The 11473-nt window shown below is 47.6% G+C and overlaps 1 non-coding gene across 1 annotated transcript; it reads right to left on the bottom strand.

Moving 5' to 3' along the window:
- Nucleotides 1-10654: 10654 nt before the first annotated feature.
- Nucleotides 10655-10779, bottom strand: LOC133058205 (small nucleolar RNA SNORA11). The gene has a single exon (XR_009693308.1). It is a non-coding gene; the product is annotated as a small nucleolar RNA SNORA11 (small nucleolar RNA).
- Nucleotides 10780-11473: the final 694 nt, after the last annotated feature.

Here is an 11473-nt window from a genome sequence, read left to right as displayed (position 1 = left end):
CATGTATATCTATATATGTATAGAGATATATACAGAGAGCTATAAATATATGTGCATATATGAATATATGTACATGTGTGTGAATAGATACGAATGTGTGTGTGTGTGTGGTGAGCCGAGATGTCATTTGTCTGGATATTTCTCCTCTATTTAAAGAAAATTTCAACAGAAGCCTCATTCCCGAACTCAGGCAGCTGAGCGGGTAAAGGCTGGCACTCCTCTGAGGGTTTCACACACATTTTTTTCATCGAATCCTCACTTCAACCTGGGGAAGACTTGACTGGTATTTCCCTCATTTTACGGAACAGGAAATGGATTCTCAGAGGCTCTAAGTCCCAGTCTCTGGGGTTGAGGAGTCAGCCTCTGAAGCGCAGCCAGCAGCCTCCAGGGCTGATGTGTTTGGTCACTGAATGTCCTGAATAGGGGTCAGAAGCCTCGGAGGCAAATAGCCCTGGGTCCAAACCCCGGCTCTGATCTCCAAACAAGTGTCCGAAACCCCCCGAGCATCCATTCCCTAAATATAAGATGGAGAGATGAAGTCCACCTGCCAAGGTAAAAAGATGAGATGAAATCAAATACGTGCAGTCGTTAAGTAGCTGCTCACACCTGAGGACCTGAATGGGCATCTGGACTCCGTGATCCAAGGCGGGGTCCCCCATCCTCAGCAGACCCTCTCCAACACCCAAACCTGGGTATTGCCAGCCAGCGTCACTCGGAGACTTGGGATGGAGACAGTTCCTGTCTTTTGGCTTGAAAAGACCTACCCTGCTCTCCCACTCCCAGCCCAAACCTCATCCCTAGTGCTGTCAAAATAGACACTGTACTGCATCAGGGTCCCAGATGGCAGTGAAAGTCTCCCCTCTGCGCTTCTTTGCTGGTTTCCCATAGTCGTCTTTTCTTTTTAGCATGAGCGCTGGGAACCCAGCAGCCACTTTCATTAAGAGGCCCCTTGGATGCTTTCCCATCGCCTCCTCCCCAGCCTAAGCCCTAGCCCTCCAGCCTCAGGTCACTGTGCAAGCGTAGAAATAATGTGCTGGGCTTGGAGGCAGTGGACAGATGTGACCCGGAGGCTGTGCTCAGGACGGGCTCTCCCATCCCCCGATGGCCACCTGGGGGACGCCTGCAACTGCCGGGAGAGGGCTTTAACCATGCCAGCAGGTCCCAGGGAGGGACCGCTGCTTCTTGTAATAGAGGCTCTGTGTTAACGCAAAGACCTCTGGAGATGGACAGTCCCCTCCCTGCTGGGGACAGCTCCTCAGGCCAGCGCTCCCAGAGGGCCATCTGAGTCTGTTAAGTACAAAATAAGGAGACTCCTTGACTGGACCCCAGGCTGCTAGGGAAAGGCCACCTGTCGTGGCTAATCTGCCATAGGAGGAAGGGGACGGCAGGTGCCTGGAGGAGTCTCCAGGGAAAACTACTCAATTAGAGCTCATCAAATGACTTTCCTTCCAATGCCTGGGTTGGTGGGAAGCCAGGTGTTCAAAAGGGCCCCCAGGGTTCTGGAACAGAGTTCTTTCCTGCATGTGCATGCTCGGTCGTGTCCGATTCTTTGTGACCCTAAAGACTGTAGCCTCCAGGCTCCTCTTCTGTCCATGGGATTCTCCAGGTAAGAATACTGGAGTGGGTTGCCATTTCCTTCTCCAGGGGTTCTTTCTGACCCAGGGATTGAACCCATGTCTCCTGTGTCTCCTGCGCTGGCAGGTGGGTTTTTTTTTTTTTTTTTTTTTTTTACTATGGAGCCAGCTGGGAAGTCCCTGCTTTTTCCCATGGCTCCACCCTAACTTCAGCCCTCTGTGGGGAAGGCCCACCCTTGGCACTCTCACCTGGGGATGACACCCTAACGGCTCCACCAGGTAAAATTTCAAAACAGAAAAGTAGATAAGGAGCCCGGATGGCCACCTTACTCTCAGAGGCAGGACCATTTGTAAAGCATTTGCCACCCAACATCACCATCATTTTACAAAACAAAGGATCTTCTAACACCAAAAGGTAGAAAGGATATAATCTCAGAACAGAGGGCAGGTCTTTCAAGTGACCATGAAATCTAGTGCTATGGAGAGCTCACCTTTTCTCTTCATTTTGATTGCATTGTGTCCAGCATCAGGGGCTGATCAGTGTTTAGGAGGATGGCCCCAGCTTAATGGTGGATGGGAGCCAGGCCAGGCAGGAAGGAGGTGGGGGGCTCCCGGTCAGCAGGAGATGCTGGGTTCTGACGCAGAAGAAAAAGAGGTGCTGGGGGTCCTCACCAGGAAACCCATCGAGAAGAAAGCTGAACTCAAGAGCTGGGAGCCAGCCACGCTTGGATGGGATTTCACCCAGAGAGCTGAACGAGAAACCAGAAGTCTTAACTATCCCCTCTGGACACTGAGACTCTTTCAGCCTCTCAGTTAAAGAACCGAAGACAAATTGTGCTCAAGGCTGGCTCTCAGTCAAAGCTCTAATTTTACACTGACATGGTTTTCATTTTCCAGGAGCATGTCCCGTGAAGCCAGGGCCAAAGCGAGCAGAAGATCCCACATCCTCAGCCACCTCCCCATCTCTGCCCCCAAGACCTCACCATGTGAAAACATCCACTAAGGGAGCCTGGGTGGCCAGCCTGTCACCCACCCCCACCCACTTCCACCACCCCCACCATCCCCATCCACCTCCCACCCACCTCCCATCCACTCTCCACCCACCCACCCACCCCCACCCACCTCCCCCTATGCACCTCCATTCACTATCCATTCGTCTACTCATCCACCTCCCACCCCCTACCCCCGCCACTGTGCGCTTAGTCTCTCAGTTGTGTCAGCTCTGTGACCCCATGGACTGTAGCCCACCAGGTTCCTCTGCCCATGGAGATGGTCCAGGCAAAAATACCAGAGTGGGTTGCCATGCCCTCCTCCAGGAGATCTTCCCAATTCAGGAATCGAACGGGGGTCTCCCGCATTGCAGGTGGATTCTTTGCCAGCTGAGTTACCAGACACACACAACCCCCCATCCCCACCCACCTCCCATCCACTGTTCAGCTAGCCACCTCCCACCACTCCCCACCCACCTCCACCTCCCCCTACTCACCTCCCATCACGATCCATCCATTTTTTACCCTGCACACAGTTGTTCAGTGCCTTCTCTGTGCCAGGCACACACAACCACCAAAAGCCCCCCACTTGTGGCCCTTTCATCCACCAGACAAGCCTGGAGCAGAGGGATGTGCCCTGAGGCTCCTCCCCCCTCCCCTTAGCCCCTTGCTCCTCTCCTTGCCCCTCCCACTCTGCCTTCTCTGCGGGTTCTCAGAGAGCTGCCACTACACCTAAGGGTGCTGTTGAAGCACAATAAGGGTCAACCCCAGGAGTCTCGGCTCTGGCTGATGATAGGATCACCTGAGGCAGTCAAACTGCTGAGGTCCGGGCCTTACCCAGAGACCTGACTTCACAGCCTAGGCGGGGCCCAGGGGTTCCACCGTGCAGCTCAGAGAACCTCTGGCACTAAGGCCACTTCAGGCTACTGTGCTCAGGAATTGCTTCCGATGAATGAATTCTGGGCTCCCAGTGGTGCAGAGCGGAGCGGGGCAGGGCAGTCCTGGGGGTCCCCAGGGGGTTCCATCCCTCCCCTGCTTCTTACTCTGCCAGTCTCCCCACAGCCACCCTGGCGTCCACACGGGTTCATCTTAACCTGCTGGAAGATGTGCACGCCAAGATCATTTACTAATAATTGCATTTTCCCCCCAATGATTTTCTTTTTAGAATAGAAATTCGAACCGAGTCAAGGTTATCACGCCTCTATTAAACAGCTCTTCACTTGGGTGCTCCTGATCCAGCATGCATTCCCGGGGAACCTTAAAGGAGGGAATAACTCCATACCTGCCTGACCAAGGGAGGGTGGTTCATGGGATGGTCCCCTGTCGTGTGGGACATTTCTGTGTGTGCCTCAGTTTCATGGTCTGTAAAATGAGAGAATAACAGTATCTCCCTGATAGGGTTGGTGTGAGGATTAAACAAAACTTGGGCCGAGCCTGGTCCACTATGTTAGCTTACTGTCACCATCACCATCATTTCCATGTGTGCACAAAAAGGAGGGGCTAAAGACTGGAGCCCTGCCCCATAGCCTGTGATGCCTATGAAATACACATCTGGTCACTTCCCTCTCTCTAAATCTCTCTATGGCTCCCCAGTGCCCTCAAACAAAGTCCTTCAAAATCTGGTCTCTGCAGACCTTGACAACCTCCTTTCACAGTGCACACCCCCACCCATCCAGCCACGCCGGCCAGCTTCATTGGAGGAGGGGACATTCCGTCAGCACAGGGGTTAGTCCTGAAGAAAGCTTGTTCCTAAATCAGCTCAGAGCAGCAGGATGAGTTTGCATAGCATCTGATCAGAATCTGCCTCAGGCGGTGTCCTCCAGTTTAAGGGCAAAATGCAAATGACAAATTCTGAAATTAACAGCAGCCAAGATGACTTATCAGGTTCAGGGAGCTCTCCTTTCCGTAGCCAATCCTGCCTGACCGTGTCTGCAGTGGTTCCCCGGCTTCCATTCGTGCCTTATTGCAAGGGCCTTATCTCATTCAACATTATTATTTTTTTAGAGGATAAGATAGCAGTGTTAGTTCTACTCAGGATTATCAGCCTGCACAATTGCCATTACCTGTACTTGGTATTCACCGCGAAGGCAGAAAAACCTTCCAAGACTTGTGAAACCAATCTGAAGCAGGATTGGGGAAGGAGAGGGTAGAGAACAGAAAAGAAAGAAAATCAGCTAAGAGCTAAGGTGTAAAATATTATCCTAATTAAGTACGAGGAAAGAGTTAATGTGCCAAGTTTTTAAAAATGCACTGTTTTCCTTTTCTTTTTTTCCTTTTTGCAAATTGTGTTCTTCTGTGTTTCCTGATGACTGATTTGATATATTCTTGGCTTTCTGAGCAAGAAAAGTCATCAGGGTTTCATTTGTTATGTTTATGCCAATAGAAATAAATCTCAGCCATGGTGGAGGAGGTTGTTCACACTACACTCACCGTCTGGTGAAGCCTGCTGGTTGAATCCCTGAAGGGCAGGCAGAACTGATTCAGGGTAAGATACACTTTGGCCTTATTGATCACAAAGCTTCTTCATTACTTCTGTGGGGCTGCAAATCAATAGACAGGCCCATAGAAACATAATAGATTTTTTTTTTTTTAAGAAAATCAATTAAACAGAATATTTTTTTGCAGAGTTGAGTTTGCATGGCCATTGTCTTCGGCACAGTAACATGTTTAATGGGGTTTCCTTCTGAGGATTGCCTGATCATGACCAAGTGGCAAAGCCTTGTTTAAAAGTTCAAATTTGAAAGAAAAAGAGAGGATGGTCTGGGAGAAGCAGAAGACACCCTGTTCAGCCCTGCAACCTTGGATCTACTGCGTTGCTAGAAAGCCCATGGATCACGTGAGCAGAATCTGTCAGCATGCCTCCTCTCTGGCTAAAAACGTGGAACTGAAACTTCTTGGAAAGCCCAGATTGATATCTGAATTTCCCCATTCCGAAAGCAGAAGGAAACTCGGTGGGCATAACAGTGAAATACAGCCAACCTGGGGCTGCCAAGGTTAGCTGGCAAGCTGTATACTCTCATCCCTCTCTCCCAAGGACACAGCTGGAGGTTCAGGGACGCTGAGTTTAGGAGGCAGCTGTGGCCTCAGTCAACTGGCCACACACACTTGAGCTTTTTTTTTTAGATCATGTACGGATGTGAGAGTTGGACCATAAAGAAGGCTGAGAGCCGAAGAATTGATGCTTTTGAGCTGTGGTGTTGGAGAAGACTCTTGAGAGTCACTTGGACTGCAAGGAGATCAAACCAGTCAATCCTGAAAGAAAACAACCCTGAATATTCATTGGAAGGACTGAGGCTGCAGCTGAAGCTCCAATACTTTGGCCACCTGATGCAAAGGGCTGACTCACTGGAAAAGACCCTGATGCTGGGAGAGACTGAGGGCAGGAGGAGAAGGGGGGTAACAGAGGGTGAGATGGTTGGATGACACCACCAACTCAATGGACACGAGTTTGAGCAAACTCCCGGAGATGTGAGGGACAGGGAAGCCCGGCGTGCTGCAGTCCGGTGTTGCAAGGAGTTGGACATGGGCTTTGCCACTGAACAACTAAGACAAAGCAAGCCAATTCCCATCATGCCACTTGTAGACACGCACATCTCCCCCCAGTCCTGGTCCTTAGCAGCTGAGACTGGCGTCACTCTGCTCCCTGGACTGCAGCCTTCTTGTCACTTTATTCCTGGTCTGGGATGATCCTAGATAACATCTTTTTTTTTTTTTTTTTTTTAAATTCCTCTTTCGAAACTAGATCTGAAAGAGACACGTGCACCCCAGTGTTCATCGCAGCACTGTTTATAATTGCCAGGACATGGAAGCAACCTAGATGCCCATCAGCAGATGAATGGATAAGGAAGCTATGATACATATATATACACAATGGAATATTACTCAGCCATTAAAAAGAATTCATTTGAATCAGTTCTAATGAGATGGATGAAACTGGAGCCCATTATACAGAGTGAAGTAAGCCAGAAAGATAAAGACCAATACAGTATATTAATGCATATATATGGAATTTAAAAAGATGGTAACAATAACCCAATATGCAAAACAGAAAAAGAGACACAGATGTACAGAACAGACTTTTGGACTCTGTGGGAGAAGGTGAGGGTGGGATGTTCTAAGGGAATAGCACTGAAACAAGTATACTATCAAGGGTGAAACAAATCACCATCCCAGGTTGGATGCATGAGACAAGTGCTCAGGGCTGGTGCACTGGGAAGACCCAGAGGGATGGGATGGGGAGGGAGGCGGGAGAAGGGATCGGGATGGGGAACACATGTAAATCCATGACTGATTCATGTCAATGTATGGCAAAAACCACTACAATATTGTAAAGTAATTAGCCTTCAACTAATAAAAATAAATGAAAAAACTTTAAAAAATTAAAAATAAAAATTTGGGTTAAAACCAAAAAAAAAAAAAAAATTCCTCTTTCCACTTCTGGCAGCTCTACAAAGGACTCAAATTGACACAGTGACATGGTGTGGAACCCTGCAGGATAGCCGAGCTGAAAGTACCCCAGCAAAGCAAATGTAAGGAATTATTATATATGTTCCTGACGGTACATAATAAATAACAAAGCTGTAATTCCAGAGAGGAGCCTGGTGATGACATTTAAAAATCTCCCTTAGCTTTGTTCTTGTGGTTCATGTCATCAGAACCCCAGGATGGAATCTCAGCCTGAATTTATGTCCATTTCACGGGTACGTGTTATTTAACATGATTGCCTATCACCCGTCTCTTGTCTTGGGCTTGTCTTTTGGTGACTCAGATGTTCCATCTGGGACTTGCCTTCACACCCCAGCCCAGGGCAGCTGGTACCCTTGTCTGAGTGCCTAGATCACTTGCATCACTAAAGGGGCACGATGCTTTCTTTGGCTGTGAGATTCTGAACTGAATCTGGAAAGCTGGGACAAAATATGAAACCCTGATCCCTTTCTGCAGGGCCAAAAGAGAGTCAGAAGGATGCCCCAAACTAATCTGAAGCACCAGGCTGAATTTGCCTGGAGACTGACATCTGCCTGAAAATGGAGATGCCTGTCTCCTTCAATGATGAGCATCTGCCCATCTGTTTCCCTTGTCTCTCCATCCAGGTGGACAGAGGACTAGGTGGGGACCCAAGGGTACTAGAGAAACATGCTTTGTTTAGGGAAAGGGGAGCATTAGAAAGCAGTGCTGTTTGAAGACCAAGTGGAGGGTGTTTTTGAACCAGCAATTTGGGGGAAATTACTTTTCTAAGATCATGTTTTCAGCCTGGCTGAATTTCGTGATACCTATTATATGTTCACAAAAACAATGAATGACCATCACAGGCTCAACTTTAAGCTTTCCATATTTAGTTGTTCAGAAATTCAACTTGGACCCATCATAGACACTGAATTCCAAGACCTTGAGGAAACAGTAAAAGAAAAACAATATCGTTGCCACTATAAATAATGTGAAAAAAAGGAAATCCATTTATGTCATCTATTGGGACATTTTTACTTGGAGAGCTGTGATTCCAAACTCTTACCTCTCAAAGATGGTCCCAATGGGACATTAACTCATTCAATAGATGGTCACTGTGGACTGCTACGTGTGGTGGTGGTTTAGTTACGAAGTCGTGTCTGATTCTTGCGACCCCATGGACTGCCAGGCTCCTCTGTCCATGGTATTCTCCAGCCAGGCAAGAATACTGGAGTGGGTTGCCGTGGGTTTCCTCCTTCAGGGGATCTTCCTGACCCAGGAATTGAACCCGGGTCTCCTGCATTGCAGCAGATTCTTTACCGACTGAGCTACGAGGGTACTGATCTTGGAACTATCACTTGGGATGTGGCTAATTCACAGAAGTGCCTGCCCTCAAGGACCATCCATTCTGTGGGCAAGACAGATAATAAACAAACACATACGTGTGTGATACAAACCCCACAAGCACAGGGCTTGTCCGTGTGTTCACTACTGAATCTCCGGGGTCAGAAGAGTGCCAGCACATAGTAGGCGCTCAATAACTTATGGACCAGAGCAGGTCTATACTGTGTATGCACGTCAGGTGATGATCATGAGAACAAGAAGGTCCTCGCAGAGCCGAGCGTCAGTGGCCCTGACCCTGAAGCCAGGCCAGCTTTTATAGCCCTACAAACAGCCGCACACCAATCCTCCACATACCACTCAATCAGACCCGTGGACCCATATATAAATGTGTGTACACACACCCCCACACACACATCCTTGACTTGCATCAAAATGCAACTTCCCCTCCCCCGAGTCAGAACCTGTTCTCCACCAACCTTTTCTGCAGTGCCAGGCCTCAGCCCTCAGGCCTCAATTCACATCCAGACTGGGTGATTTTTAACCCCTGCTCTATACAACAAATTTATTGGGGATAATTGTAGTAGGCTGAATAATACCCTCCCCCCCAAACATCCTAATCTCTAGAAACTGTTACTTTTTATAGCAAAAAAGACTGCAACACATGGTTAAAGATTTGGGGGATGGGGCGGTTCACCTGAATTATCCAGGTGGGCTCTAAAAGCAATCACATATGTCCTTAAAAAGGGAGTCAGGGACTCCCCTGGCAGTCCATGGTTAAGATTCCACACTTCCGCTGCAGAGGGCATAGATTCAATCCCTGGTTGGGGAACTAAGATCCCGCATGCTGTGCAGGGCAGGCAATAAATAAATAAATATAGTGATTTTTAATTTATAGCTTCCCCAATGGTTCAGCAGGTAAAGAATCTGCCTGCAGTGCAGGAGACACAGAAGACACGAGTTCAGTCCCTGGGTCGGGAAGGTTCCCCTGGAGAAGGAAATGGCAACCACTCTAGTAATCTTGCCTGAAAAATCCAAAATACAGAGGCTATAGTCCACGGGGTTGCAAGAGTCGGACACGAGTGAGTGACTAAGCACTTACTTGCAGTGATGTTAAAAATGTTATTTAAGAAAAAAAGAACATGGCGGAGGGAGATTTAGGTGTAGAGGAAGAAGCTGCATAAGGACAAAAGCAGAGGTTAGACTGAGGTCCTCTGAAGACAAGAAAGGAGCCACAAGCCAAGGAAAGTAGGCAACCTCTAGCAGCTGGAAGAGGCATGGGATTCTCCCCAAAAGCCTCTGGAGGGAGCAAAGCCCTGCCAACACCTTGGTTTTGGCCAGGTGACACCCATTTCAGGCTTCTGGCCTCCAGAAATACTAGATCTGTGTGATGTGTTTGTTCAGTCACTAAGTCATGTCCCACCCATTGCAACCCCACAGACTGTAGCCCACCAGGCTCCTCGGTCCATGGGATTTCCCAGGCAAGAATACTGGACTGGGTTGCCATTTCCTTCTCCAGGGGATCTTCCCAACCAGGGATTGAACCCACTTCTCCTTCATTGGCAGGCTGATTCTTTACCACTGCACCACCAGTAAGCCCCCAAATCTGCGGCCATTTGTTCCAGCAGCCTTAGGAAATAACACTGTAATAAAATGTGTAACAGCCATTCTTTTCTTTTTTTTTTTTTTTCTACCCTGAATGTTAAATTTTTTTCTTTGAGAACTTTTTTTAAGTAGTCTTGGATTTACAACAAAATTGACAGGAAGGTATAGAAATTCCCCATATACCCTCCCCTCACATGCATAAGCTTTATCAATAGAGTGGTACCCTTTTTTTCAAACCAAAGATGAACTGCATTGACACATTATAATTACCAAGGTCCCCAGTGCATCTTAGGGTTCACTTTAATTAAATGAGTAATGTTGCACATTCTATGAGTTTAAACAAAAGTATAATGACATATATCCATCACTATAATGTCATTCAAAGTATTTTCACCCTCATAGAAACTTCAATACTCTGTGTATTCACCTCTCTGCACACTCCTGGCAACCATTGATCTTTTCATTGTCTCCATAGTTCTGCCTTTTCTAGAATGGCATATAGTTGGAATCTTTTTTTTTTTTTTTTCTTTCTGCTTAAAAAGAGAGGTTTAAAGCCTTTCTAAGACCACTCATGGCCCACCCACACGTAGACCTGACAGGGTCTAGTTGGGAAGCTCCCCCGCTACATCTGGTAGCTTTTCTTCCAATACTGAGCCATGTCCCACTGGCCCTGCCCAGCAGCCTCGTGGAGGGGCGGGGGACGTGTGTTGGGTATTTGTTCATAGCAAGGCCACACAAGTTTTGCACCCCTCTTCACAAAGAACCCAAGCTCCTGTTTGGTGTGTTGCACAGAGACAAGCCCAGGCCCCCGACTCTGAGCACACCCCAAACCATTCATTTTTTTGATGTGTGATTTTAAGAAATCATTTTGAAAGAAAAAGAAATGCTCATCTTAAAAAGATTATGCAAATTCAGTAAAACAGTTCATGTGTGAACTAAAATCGGCACTCATAAATAAATACTTCTTGCCGCAGTTCACACTGTTTCCCTGTTTTAAATTTTAAACACTGACGTGGAGTCACACAATGTCTGAGCTGAAGGAAGTCAAGTTCTGTTTCTTCATCCTTGCGATCCCTATGCTGTCATTGTTTATTTCTAATCTGTTTAAACACAGGAAAATGCAATTCCGCGGGGGTGGGACACACAAACTGCCCCAAAGTGATCGCCAGTGACCCCCAAACCCCCATGAACTTACTCCCCAAATGAACATGAGCAGTGGAAACCAACACCACCACTGGGCTTTTCCCCATGTACTCCCACAAAGAATGGGATGTTTATCAAAGGTTAAGTCATAAAAAAGTGCTAATTTGAAGCTTACAGATATATTATTAAAACCCAACAGTAACAGCCATTGTTTAGAACTTCAGACCCACAAAAATTTTTTCAGGGACATTTTTGGGAATCACAGGCTCATGATGTTAGTAAAAAGCAGAGTGGGCTTCCCTGGTGGTCCAGAGGTTAAGACTCTGAGCTCACACTGCAGGGGCCACAGGTTCCATCCCTGGGCAGGGAATTATGCGT

The sequence above is a fragment of the Dama dama genome, chromosome 5 (genome assembly GCF_033118175.1).
Source record: "Dama dama isolate Ldn47 chromosome 5, ASM3311817v1, whole genome shotgun sequence".
Classification (NCBI taxonomy): Eukaryota; Metazoa; Chordata; class Mammalia; order Artiodactyla; family Cervidae; genus Dama; species Dama dama.
Note: the sequence above shows the minus strand (reverse complement) of the source record. Positions and strands in the feature narration are given on the sequence as shown.